Source organism: Eschrichtius robustus, chromosome 1 (genome assembly GCF_028021215.1).
Source record: "Eschrichtius robustus isolate mEscRob2 chromosome 1, mEscRob2.pri, whole genome shotgun sequence".
Taxonomy (NCBI): domain Eukaryota; kingdom Metazoa; phylum Chordata; class Mammalia; order Artiodactyla; family Eschrichtiidae; genus Eschrichtius; species Eschrichtius robustus.
The window spans coordinates 45,213,261-45,225,618 of record NC_090824.1 but is presented as its reverse complement, the minus strand read 5'-3'; the positions used below and the strand labels follow the sequence as shown (position 1 = coordinate 45,225,618).

The 12,358-nt window shown below is 39.9% G+C and overlaps 1 protein-coding gene across 4 annotated transcripts in view; it reads left to right on the top strand.

Moving 5' to 3' along the window:
* KTN1 (kinectin 1) overlaps positions 1–12,358 on the top strand; it is a 120,173-nt gene that overhangs the window by 49,489 nt on the left and 58,326 nt on the right. The window lies entirely within an intron of this gene.

Below are 12,358 nucleotides of genomic sequence, written 5' to 3'. Positions count from 1 at the left end.
ACTGTTTGTAGGTTTTTGGTTTTTTTTTTTAAATTTTTTTTTTTTTTTTTTAATTTATTTTTGGCTGTGTTGGGTCTTCGTTTCTGTGTGAGGGCTTTCTCTAGTTGTGGCAAGCAGGGGCCACTCTTCATCGCGGTGCGCAGGCCTCTCACTGTCGCGGCCTCTCCCGTTGCGGAGCACAGGCTCCAGACGCACAGGCTCAGTAGGTGTGGCTCACGGGCCCAGTTGCTCCGTGGCATGTGGGATCTTCCCGGTCCAGGGCTCGAACCTGTGTCCCCTGCATTGGCAGGCAGACTCTCAACCACTGCGCCACCAGGGAAGCCCTGTTTGTAGGTTTTTTGATGATGGCCATTCTGACTGGTGTGAGGTGATACCTCATTGTAGTTTTGATTTGCATTTCTGTAATGATTAGTGATGTTGAGCATCATTTCATGTATTTGTTGGCAATCTGTATATCTTCTTTGGAGAAATGTCTATTTAGCTCTTCCGTCCATTTTTGGATTGGGTTGTTTGTTTTTTTGATATTGAGCTGCATGACCTGCTTGTATATTTTGGAGGTTAATCCTTTGTCAGTTGCTTCGTTTGCAAATATTTTCTCCCATTCTGAGGGTGGTCTTTTCATCTTGTTTATGGTTTCCTTTGCTGTGCAAAAGCTTTTAAGTTTCATTGGGTCCCATTTGTTTATTTTTATTTCCATTGCTCCAGGAGGTGGGTCAAAAAGGATCTTGCTGTGGTTTATGTCATAGAGTGTTCTGACTATGTTTTCCTCTAAGAGTTTGATAGTGTCTATCCTTACATTTAGGTCTTTAATCCATTTTGAGTTTATTTTTGTTTATGGTGTTAGGAAGTGTTCTAATTTCATTCTTTTACATGTAGCTATCCAGTTTTCCCAGCACCACTTATTGAAGAGGCTGGATTTTCTCCATTGTATATTCTTGCCTCCTTTGTTAAAGATAAGGTGATCATATGTGCATGGGTTTATCTCTGGGCTTTCTATCCTGTTCCATTAATCTATATTTCTCCTTTTGTGCCAGTACCATACTGTCTTGATTACTGTAGCTTTGTAGTATAGTCTGAAGTCAGGGAGCCTGATTCCTCCAGCTCTGTTTTTCTTTCTCAAGATTACTTTGGCTATTCGGGGTCTTTTGTGTTTCCACATGAATTGTAAAATTTTTTGTTCTAGTTCTGTGAAAGATGCCGTTCGTAATTTGATAAGGATTGCATTGAATCTGTAGATTGCTTTGGGTAGCATAGTCATTTTCACAGTGTTGATTCTTCCAGTCCAAGAACATGGTCTGTCTCTCCATCTGTTTGTATCGTCTTTGATTTCTTTCATCAGTGTCTTTTTTTTTTTTTCCCCTTGTCAGTTTCTTATAGTTTTCTGCATACAGGTCTTTTGCCTCCTTAGGTAGGATTATTCCTAGGTATTTATTTTTTGTTGCAGTGGTAAATGGGAGTGTTTCCTTAATTTCTCTTTCTGATTTTTTGTTGTTAGTGTATAGGAATGCAAGAGATTTCTGTGCATCAATTTTGTATCCTGCTACTTACCAGATTCATTGATTAGCTCTAGTAGTTTTCTGGTGGCATCTTTAGGATTATCTATATATAGCATCATATCATCTGCAAACAGTGACAGCTTTACTTCTTCTTTTCCAGTTTGGATTCCTTTCATTTCTTTTTCTTCTCTGATTGCTGTGGCTAAAACTTCCAAAACTATGTTGAATAATAGTGGTGAGAGTGGGCACACTTGTCTTGTTCCTGATCTTAGAGGAAATGCTCTCAGTTTTTCACCATTGAGAATGATGTTGGCTGTGGGTTAGTCATATATGGCTTTTATTATGTTGAGGTAGGTTCCCTCTATGCCCACTTTATGGAGAGTTTTTATCATAAGTGGGTGTTGAATTTTGTCAAAAGCTTATTCTGCATCTATTGAGATTATCATATGGTTTTTAACCTTCACTATGTTAATATGGTGTATCACATTGATTGATTTGCATATACTGAAGAATCCTTGCATTCCTGGGATAAACCCCACTTGATCATGGTGTATGATCCTTTTAATGTGCTGTTGGATTCTGTTTGCTAGTATTTTGTTGAGGATTTTTGCATCTATGATCATCAGAGATATTGACCTGTAATTTTCTTTTTTTGTGACATCTTTGTCTGGTTTTGGTATCAGGGTGATGGTGGCCTTGTAGAATGAATTTGGGAGTGTTCCTTCCTCTGCTGTATTTTGGAAGAGTTTGAGAAGGATAGGTGTTAGCTTTCTTCTCTAAATGTTTGCTAGAATTCTCCTGTGAAGCCATCTGGCCCTGGGCTTTTGTTTGTTGGAAGATTTTTAATCACATGTTCAATTTCATTACTTGTGACTGGTGTGCTCATATTTTCTGTTTCTTCCTGGTTCAGTCTTGGAAGGTTGTACTTTTCTAAGAACTGGTCCATTTCTTCCAGGTTGTCCATTTTATTGGCATATAGTTGCTTATAGTAGTCTCTCATGATCTTTTGTATTTCTGCAGTATCAGTTGTTATTTCTCCTTTTTCTCCTTTTTCATTTCTAATTCTATTGATTTGCGTCTTCTCCCTTTTTTTCCTGATGAGTCTGGCTAGTGGTTTATCAGTTTTGTTTATTTTCTCAAAGAGCCAGCTTTTAGTTTTATTGATCTTTTGTTTCCTTCATTTCTTTTTCATTTATTTCTGATCTGATCTTTATGATTTCTTTCCTTCTGCTAACTTTGGGGTTTTTTTGTTCTTCTTTCTCTCATTGCTTTAGGTGTAACGTTAGGTTGTTTATTTGAGATGTTTCTTGTCTCTTGAGGTAGGCTTGTATTGCTATAAACTTCTCTCTTAGAACTGCTTTTGCTGCATCCCATAGGTTTTGGGTCTTCGTGTTTTCACTGTCATTTGTCTATAGGTATTTTTTTATTTCCTCTTTGATATCTTCAGCGATCTGTTGGTTGTTTAGTAGCGTATAGTTTAGCCTCCATGTGTTTGTATTTTTTACAGTTTTTTTTCCCTGTAATTGATATCTAGTCTCATAGTGTTGAGGTCAGAAAAGATGCTTGATACGATTTCAGTTTTCTTAAATTTACCGAGGCTTGATTTGTGACCCAAAATGTGATTTATCCTGGAAAATGTTGCTTGTGCACTTGAGAAGAAAGTGTATTTTCTTGTTTTTGGATGGAATGTCCTATAAATATAAAATTATTAAGTCCATCTGGTCTGATGCGTCATTTAAAGCTTGTGTTTCCTTATTTATTTTCTGTTTGGATGATCTGTTCATTGGTGTAAGTGGGGTGTTAAAAGTCCCCTACTATCATTGTGTTACTGTTGATTTCTCCTTTTATGGCTGTTAGCATTTGCTTTATGTATTGAGGTGCTCCTATGTTGGGTGTATAGATATTTCTAATTGTTATATCTTCTTCTTGGATTGATTTCTTGATCATTATGTAGTGTCCTTCCTTGTCTCTTATAATAGTCTTTATTTTAAAGTCGGAAGTCTGATTTGTCTGATGTGAGTATTGCTTCTCCAGTTTTCTTTTGATTTCCAGTTTCATGGAATATCTTCTTCCATTCCCTCACTTTCATTGTGTATGTGTCCCTAGGTTTGAAGGGGTCTCTTGTAGACAGCATATATATGGGTCTTGTTTTTGTATCCATTCAACCAGTCTGTGCCTTTTTTTTTTATGATTGCTTGTTTGCTTGCTTGCTTGCTTGCTTGCTTATTTATTTATTTATTTATTTATTTATTTATTTATGGCTGTGTTGGGTCTTCATTGCTGGGTGCAGCTTTCTCTAGTTGCATTGAGTGGGGACTACTCTTCATTGTGATGGGTGGGCTTCTCATTGCGGTGGCTGCTCTTGTTGTGGAGTGTGGGCTCTAGAGCGCAGGCTCAGTAGTTGTGGCGCCTGGGGTTAGTTGCTCCGCGGCATGTGGGATCTTCCTGGACCAGGGATCGAACCCGTGTCCCCTGCATTTGGCAGATGGACTCTTAACCACTGTGCCACCAGGGAAGTCCCCAGTCTGTGTCTTCCGGTTGGGGCATCTAATCCATTACATTTAAGGTAATTATTGATATGTATGTTCCTATTACCATTTTCTTAATTGTTTTGGGTTTATTATTGCAGGTCTTTTCCTTCTCTTGTGTTTCCTGCCTAGAGAAGTTCCTTTATCATTTGTTGTAAAGCTGGTTTGGTGGTGCTGAATTCTCTTAACTTTTGCTTGTCTGTAAAGCTTTTGATTTCTCCATTGAATCTGAATGAGACCCTTGCTGAGTTGAGTAATCTTGGTTGTAGGTTTTTCCCTTTCATCACTTTAAATATATCTTGCCACTCCCTTTTGGCCTGTGGAATTTCTGCTGAAGGATCAGTTGCTAACCTTATTGGGGATTCCCTTTTATGTTATTTGTTGGTTTTCCCTTGCTGCTTTTAATATTTTTTCTTTGTGTTTAAGTTTTGTTAGTTTGATTAATATGTGTCTCAGCATGTTTCTCCTTAGGTTTCTCCTGTATGGGACTCTCTGTGCTTCCTGGACTTGATTGACTATGTCCTTTCCTGTGTTGGGGAAGTTTTTGACTATCATCTCTTCACATATTTTCTCAGACCCTTTCTTTTTTTCTTCTTTTTCTGGGACACCTACAATTCGAACATTGGTGCGCTTAATGTTGTCCCAGAGGTCTCTGAGACTGTCCTCCATTCCTTTCATTCTTTTTTCTTTATTCTGTTCTGCGGCAGTTATTTCCACCATTCTATCTTCCAGCTCACTTATCCGTTCTTGTGCCTCAGTTATTCTGCTATTGATTCCTTCTAGAGTATTTTTAATTTCAGTTATTGTGTTCATTACTGTTTGTTTGCTCTTTAGTTTTTCTAGTTCGTTGTTAAATGTTTCTTGTATTTTCTCTGTTCTGTTTCTGAGATTTTGCATCATCTTTACTATTATTACTCTGAATTCTTTTTCAGGTGGTTTACCTATTTCCTCTTCATTTATTTGTTCTTGTGGGTTTTTATCTTGTTCTTTTGCCTGCAAGATATTTCTCTGTCTTCTCCTTTTGTCTGGTTTACAGTATTTGAGGTCTCCTTTCCCTAGGCTGCCGGGTCATAGTTCTTCTTGCTTCTGTTCTCTGCCCCTGGTGGTGAGGTTGGTCCATTGGCTTGTGTAGGCTTCCTGATGGGAGGGACTTGTGCCTGTGTTCTTGTAGGTGGAGCTGAGTCAGGTGATATGTTTTGGGGTGTCTTTGAGCTTAGTATGGCTTTAGGTAGTCTGTGTGCTGATGGGTGGGTTTGTGTTCCTGTCTTGTTTGTTGTTTGGTGAGAGGCATCCATTGTTGGGAGCTGCTGGCAGTTGGGTGGAGCCGGGTCTTGGATTCAGATAGAGGCCTCTGTGAGAGCTCTTGGTGATCAGTCTTCCCTGGGGCCAGGAATTCTCTAGTGGTCCAGTATGCTGGACTCCCTGCTCCTACCCCAGAGCCTCAGGCCCGACTTCCAGTCCAGGAACCAAGACCCCGCAAGTTGCTCATCCCTCAATAAAGGGGATTAAAAAAAAACACAAAAAAGAAAAGACTAATAAAGCCCTAGAAAAATGGTAAAAAGTAAAATCAAACAAACAAAAACAGAAACAAGGAAACATACACACATGCAAAAGAAACAAAACAGAATCATATGAAACAAAAACAAGGGAACAACCAGACAAACAGAAGAACTCAAAAACGAAATCAAACAATTAGAATCAAAACTAACAAAAACAGAAAACCTAATAACAAAAGCAAAGCAGCATGCCAACTGAAGAATAAAGTAAGGATACAGAACAAACTGATAAAAATGAATTTAAAAAAATAATAAAATAGAAAGGGAAAAAACACAGGAGAACAGAAAAGTAAAGTAGAAATGGAAATATTAAAAAAAATATTAAAGAAAAAGAAGAAGAAAAAAATACGGGAAAAGAACACAGAACAACAGAAAAGCAAAGTAAAAATAGAAATATATAAAAAAATAAAATAAAAATAAAAAATATGTTATAGAACATGGATATCTCAAAAGACTAAATAAAGAAACAAAACGTAAAACAACAACAAAGAAAAGAAACCCAACGAGAAAAAAGCCAGAACCAACAACAGAATGAATCAAAACATAATAAAATTAATAGTAATAATTATGTTTCCCTGGGGTCTCAGCTGAAAGTGTCTTTGCGCACGCCGTGAGCCATAGCCCACTTCTGCCTCCCCAAGAGGCTCTCCTCTGCCTCTGGGCTGGTCTCTGGACCTGTTGTGGGCCCTGTGAAGACCACTCAGACGCTGATCTGGCCCAATTCCTGCGTGTGCTTGTCCCCAACGTCCACAGCTGCCAGAATGAGACCATTTTCATATGTGGGAACACTCATTGTCTACTCAGATATTCCATAGACGCAGGGTCTACCTTAACTGATCGCGGGGATTTAATCTGCAGCTTGTACAGCTGATGGAAAGGTTTTTGATCTTCCTTAGTTGCCCCATCCCTGGGGTTCAGCTTCGGTTTTATCCCCACCTCTGTGTGTGGTCCACCCACAGAGTCTGGTCCTGAGGCTGCCTTGGAGCTCTTGGGTCTGCCCCAGTGAGGACAGGGCACGGAGGTGGTATGACTGCTTGGATCACAGGAGCCCTGGCGGCGCCAAATGCACAGGGAAGCCAGCAGCCACGGCCGCAAGGGATATGGCCCTAGTGAGGGCCTTTTCTGGCACCCAGTGTATGGCGCATCAGGGCCAGCCCTGGCTGGGCTTTTTCTGGCGCCCAGCAGCAGGTGTGCTAGGGCCATCCTTGAGGGGGCTTTTTTATATTGCTAGTCGGCAGGTGCTGGCGTGAGGGGGGAGAGAGGCTGCAAGAGTGGTTTGTCCCCCTGCGTGTGACTCAGCAGTAGCGCCCTGCTTCCATGGTAGTCCTGTCTTCCTCTGTAGGTATTCCCTGCTGCGGATTTCCTCCCTCCCATCCCCGCAGTCTGTCTCCCCACAGCCAACAGCAATTCTCACTCTAGGCCTGTTCTCCAATCCCCGTGCTCCAGCTCCCAGCCCCCTTGCACACCTGTGAACACATGTCCCAGTCCAGGGCATGTAGGGCTGCGGTACGGACCGTCTGTGTATTTCTCACTCTGTCCCATCTGCCACCGATTGGCCACTTCACCCTCTTCCAACAGCCTCAAATGCTTTTCTTCTGTCCCAGTTGATTTCTCTGTTGGAGAGGAGGTTTCCCCGAATTTGGGAATCTCTTCTTTGCTTCAGCTCCCCCACCCTGGGGTGCAGGTCCCATCCGGCTTCCTCTCCTCCTCCTTCTCACTTCTTTTTGCCATCCTCCCCAGTTATGCAGGGATCTTTATAGTCCTGTCTGGTGTCCAAGGTCTTCTGCTAGTCTTCATCTGGTGTTCTGTGAGAATTGTTGCATCTATAGATGTATTCCTGATGCATCCGTGGAGAGAGGTGAACTCCACGTCCTCCTACTACTCCACCATTTTGAATCCTCTCCCATTTATTCTTAAAGACCATCCTAGTCCAAACCATCACTTCTCATTTGATTACCTTCAGTATTCTCCTAGTTGATGTTTCTGCATTCCCTCGTAGCCTTCTAATCTATTTTTTTCTACACAACTGCAAGGCAGCCTTTAAGAGGTAAATCAGGTTATATTACTCACTGCTTTAAAAACCCTTTGGTGCCTTTCTCTTTGCACTTAAAACAAAACCCAGATTCCTTCGAAGGCCTATGTCTGTCTCTCTCTATAGCTTGATCTCATGGCATTTTCCTCATCCCCTCATTAAAGCAAACCAAATGTTCTCTTCTGTCTAGACTGTCCTAAAACCCCCAAGCCCCCTAACTTCTTTCCTTGGTTATTTCCTCCATCAGGTTTCTATTTAAATATCATTTCCTCATATAAGGCTAATCTGAATTCCTAGTCTAAATTATTCTCTTCTCTCTTTCTCATAACCATCTGAATTTTTTTTGTCATATAGCATTTATCATAGCATATGTCTGTCCATACTTCCAAATATCTGTTGACAACGTGTTTTACAAATCTGCGGCATTTTACAATGTGTATGCTTATTGGACAGTGTCCGTGTGGTGCCAGCAGTGGCTCAGAGTAAACAATGTGTTCGAGGATCATCAGAGTAAGTGCGATAACTGTGTGACTTTGGATACAAAGTTAGATTATTCTCTTGCAAGGAACGTTCTTGAAGTTCTTGATTGAAGAATTTATCTTTTGATTTACTTTAATTGGGTAAGTGTATATCTTAAAAGGGTTCCTGGTTATTTGTGAGGATTGGGAAAATCTTCTTGCAGGGAAAAGCCTCCAGCTGAACTTAGGTACTACCTGTTTGAAATTACTGCTTTTTTTTTTTTTTTTTAAATGCTATTCTTGTCTGCTTACATTCTTTTTTTTAATGTATGTATGTATGGCTGTGTTGGGTCTTCGTTTCTGTGCAAGGGCTTTCTCTAGTTGTGGCAAGCGGGGGCCACTCTTCATCGCGGTGTGCGGGCCTCTCACCATCGCGGCCTCTCTTGTTGCGGAGCACAGGCTCCAGACGCGCAGGCTCAGTAATTGTGGCTCACGGGCCGAGTTGCTCCGCGGCACGCGGGATCTTCCCAGACCAGGGCTCGAACCCGTGTCCCCTGCATTGGCAGGCAGACTCTCAACCACTGCGCCACCAGGGAAGTCCTGAAATTACTGCTTTTTAAAATTAATTGCTTCAAGTGTTTCTCTTCTGACTAAGGATGTTGGTGGTGGTTTATGGATGCAAGAGTAGTCATTTTATTGCTTGAGACAGCCTTGAACTCTAGAGGTTGGGTGGTAAATCAGACTCCCCTTGATAGCTATATTAGGCAGGCCAAGGAGGAAGTTGGGAACTGTTAAAGATAACATTTTGAAATAGAGTAAATATTTTGAAACTTTACATTTTTCCCTTTTCCTTGGAACCTTTGGCTTTCAATTAAAATCTTGTTCTTTGTTTCTTATGGTGTGGTTCTATTCTTATCTTCAGGGACTCAGTGCCCTTGTAGATCCACTCTTGTCAGGGAAAGACTAGGTAAGTTTAATTTCTCCCTTTTCCTGTCATGGAAATTGATCCTTGGTCAGACCTTTTAATAGATTTCAAGGTCCAGGATGTAGATGAATCCCCACACCTAATAAAGACCACTTCAGAGAAAGGGGAAGATAAATGCAGGAATACAAGCATAGATGTAGGATAGGGATAGAGGAGTTAGAGGACTTGCTGACCAATTAGATATGGTGGCTAAAGAAGAGTCTAGAATGAATGCTTGTTTTTGCTCTGGAGTAACTGATAGATTGTGGTGACAATGGTATTCATGAGCACTTTGCAAAGGAAGAGAGAGTAGAGGATTATGAAAATATTTAGGAAGTTGTTTTAGGCATCCTTTGGAGCATTTAAGTGGATATAATTATTTCACAGTTGAATATATATTTCTCTGGAGTTGAAAATATATTGCAATGGGAGTAGTTTCGGAAAGTAATCAGCTATCACTGATACATATAGTGGATATATGTTAGTCCAGAGAGGATGTGGAGAGTGGTAAGAAAGTTCAGGAATGAACCTTGAGAAGCACCAACATTTAAAGGTCAGGGAAAGCCACCACAAAGTATACTGAGAGGAGAAACAGCAGGAGACAGTGGAATCACAGATGCTTAGGGAGGGTAGAGATTTCAGGGGTGGCGGGAAAAATCAGCAATGACATGCTTTAGAGCAATCAAGGAGAATAAGGATTGAAAAAATGGATTTGATATCCTTAGTGAAAGCAGTTTCATTGGAGTACTAGACTATAAATAAGTGATGAATGAATAGGAAAGGTGACAGTATCCACTTTGAATAAGCTTAGATGGGAAGGGGAAAACAGAGTAAAAGCTAGAGGGCTTTTGCAGAGTTGGAGAGATGTTATGTTCTATGTGTATGTACACACGCCTTTGTGTTTAAGCTATAAGACACTTCTGTTTTATATTTAGAGTGTAGGTTAAGATCCTGGGCTCTAGGGTCAGATTTCCTGGATTCAAATCTGGACTCTGCCACTTTGAGCTTTGTGGCTTTAGATAAGTTACTTAACCTCAGTGTCTCAGTTTCCCCATCTCTAAAATGGGAATGATAATAAGGTATTATCTTAGAGTTCCTAGCATAAAATAATTGCTCAAAAATGTTAACTCAATGTGATTACTAGTAAGAAAACATTTAAAATGTATTTGAATTGTATATTAACACATATATGTGGAATCTAGAAAAATGGTACGGATGAACCAGTTTGCAGGGCAGGAATAGAGATGCACATGTAGAAAATGGACGTGTGGACACAGTGGGGGAAGGTGTGGGTGGGATGAATTGGGAGATCAGGATTGACATAGGTACTCTACCATATGTAAAATAGATAGCTAGTGGGAACCTGCTGTATAGCACAGGGAGCTCAGCTCGGTGCTCTGTGGTGACCTAGATGTGTGGGATGGTGGGGGCTGGGAGGGAGGTCCAAGAGGGAGGGGATATATGTATACATATAGTTGATTCACTTCACTGTACAGCAAAAACTAATACAACAGTGTAAATCAACTACACCCCAATTAAAAAAAAATAGAAAAGGCAAAAAAAATGTATTTGATAGTTTTAGTTGATTATTAATTTCTTCTTGTTGGCCTTTAAATATACTTGCCTCAATTATGTGGTTTTTTTCCAACTCTAAGTTACTATTTTGGCCCCATGTTGTATAACAGGAGGAAGTCTATTTAAAATTTTTCCTACCTTCTCTCTTCCTTCCCTCTCTGCTTTTCTTAATTATAGCATTTGTTTATCAGATACTTATAATATTTAATGTTTGTTTTGTGACTATAATTTTTATGTTTGTTTCAGTCTTAATTCTGTAGCTTAATGCTGGGTTCAAAGCTTGATACCAGTTCTTTTGCCATAAGCTTCTGTATTCATCTCTTGGTTGGCTGAAATTGGTTTTTTTTTTTTCTGGAATTTTTTCAAGAAGGGCTTATGGAACCTGTATTTCCCGAATTCTGGCAAGTTAAAATGCTGCTTTATTGTCTTTGTACTTGAATGATAACTTGGTGGGGTATAATATTTCTGGGTTGCACTTTATTTCCCTGAGAATTTGTCATGCTTGCTTTACCATTCTCTACATTCCTATCGCTGGATAGAAGTCTGAGACCAGCCTGAGTTTTGCATTCTTTTTTTTTTTTTTTTTAAAGGCTCTGCCACGTGGCATGTGGGATCTTAGTTCCCCAACCAGGGATCAAACCCGTGCCCCCTGTAATGGGAGCCCAGAGTCTTAACCACTGGGCCACCAGGGAAGTCCCCTGAATTTGCATTCTTTTCATGTATTTTTGTCAAAATACACTCTCACAATGAAAACATCCTTTGGGTAATCAACCAAGTTTTTATTATTTATTGGACTTTCCAGTGTCCACCCTACTGTACAAACACCAAGGGATTCAGCTTCTTTGAAGTCACGGGAATTTTGCTGTAATGTGGCTTGCATTGACTCTTCTGATCAGTATTCTATCAGTATTCCCTTGGGCAAAGCATGTCTTTTCAATCATGAGATTCAGTGTCCCTTAAAAGAATTGAAATAATGGGTATCAATTAAGCATAAGTTGGATCTTCCTTGCCTATTATCTTTATCTTTTGTATTTTTGTCCTAAAATAAAAAATAAAGCTTTGGTTTATTTCCTCTTATTTACTTCTCTCCACCCTGAACTCTATGTCTTCTCCTTTGTTTTCAGCAACATGTCTTTTTCTGTTTGCTACTTCTAATTGGATTGTATTTCTGAGATGGTGTTACTTTTACTTCTGCTTTGGGCTTTGCCAGCTCATATTTCATCTCTTTCTGTGGTCTTATCTTTCCTCTGAATTATTTCTTGTGAGCTCTGTTCTTTGCTCTTGTTTTTCTAGAAATCGTTGCTATGTTAGACTTTGGAAAGTCATGGTGATATATTTTTTTTAATCACAGTTTTTGTCCATTCTTGACAATCTTTTTATCATGATTTTTCTACACTTGGCATTTGGTTTTTCTTATTGCTTTCCTTACTTTTTTCTCATATCTTACATAGACCTTGTTTTATTTCTTTTTCATTAATACTCCTCTTCCAGTGAGGGGTGTTTCTCTTGGATCATCTCTGTGGCTAGAGATTGATAACGAATGGCTAAGGCCAACTGTTCTCCTTGGGCTGTGTGTGAAAATGAGTTCTTTTAGCCTTTCCTTTTTCCTCAGATAAGAGTTCACTACAGAGGGTCTCACTGTAGAAGATCTCTCTTAACTCTGCCTCACTGATTAGCTGCTCTCTTTGAATAAAGTTTACCTGTATGATTTCTTCTTCTTTCCTACTTCTGCTTCTTAAGACCTCCTAC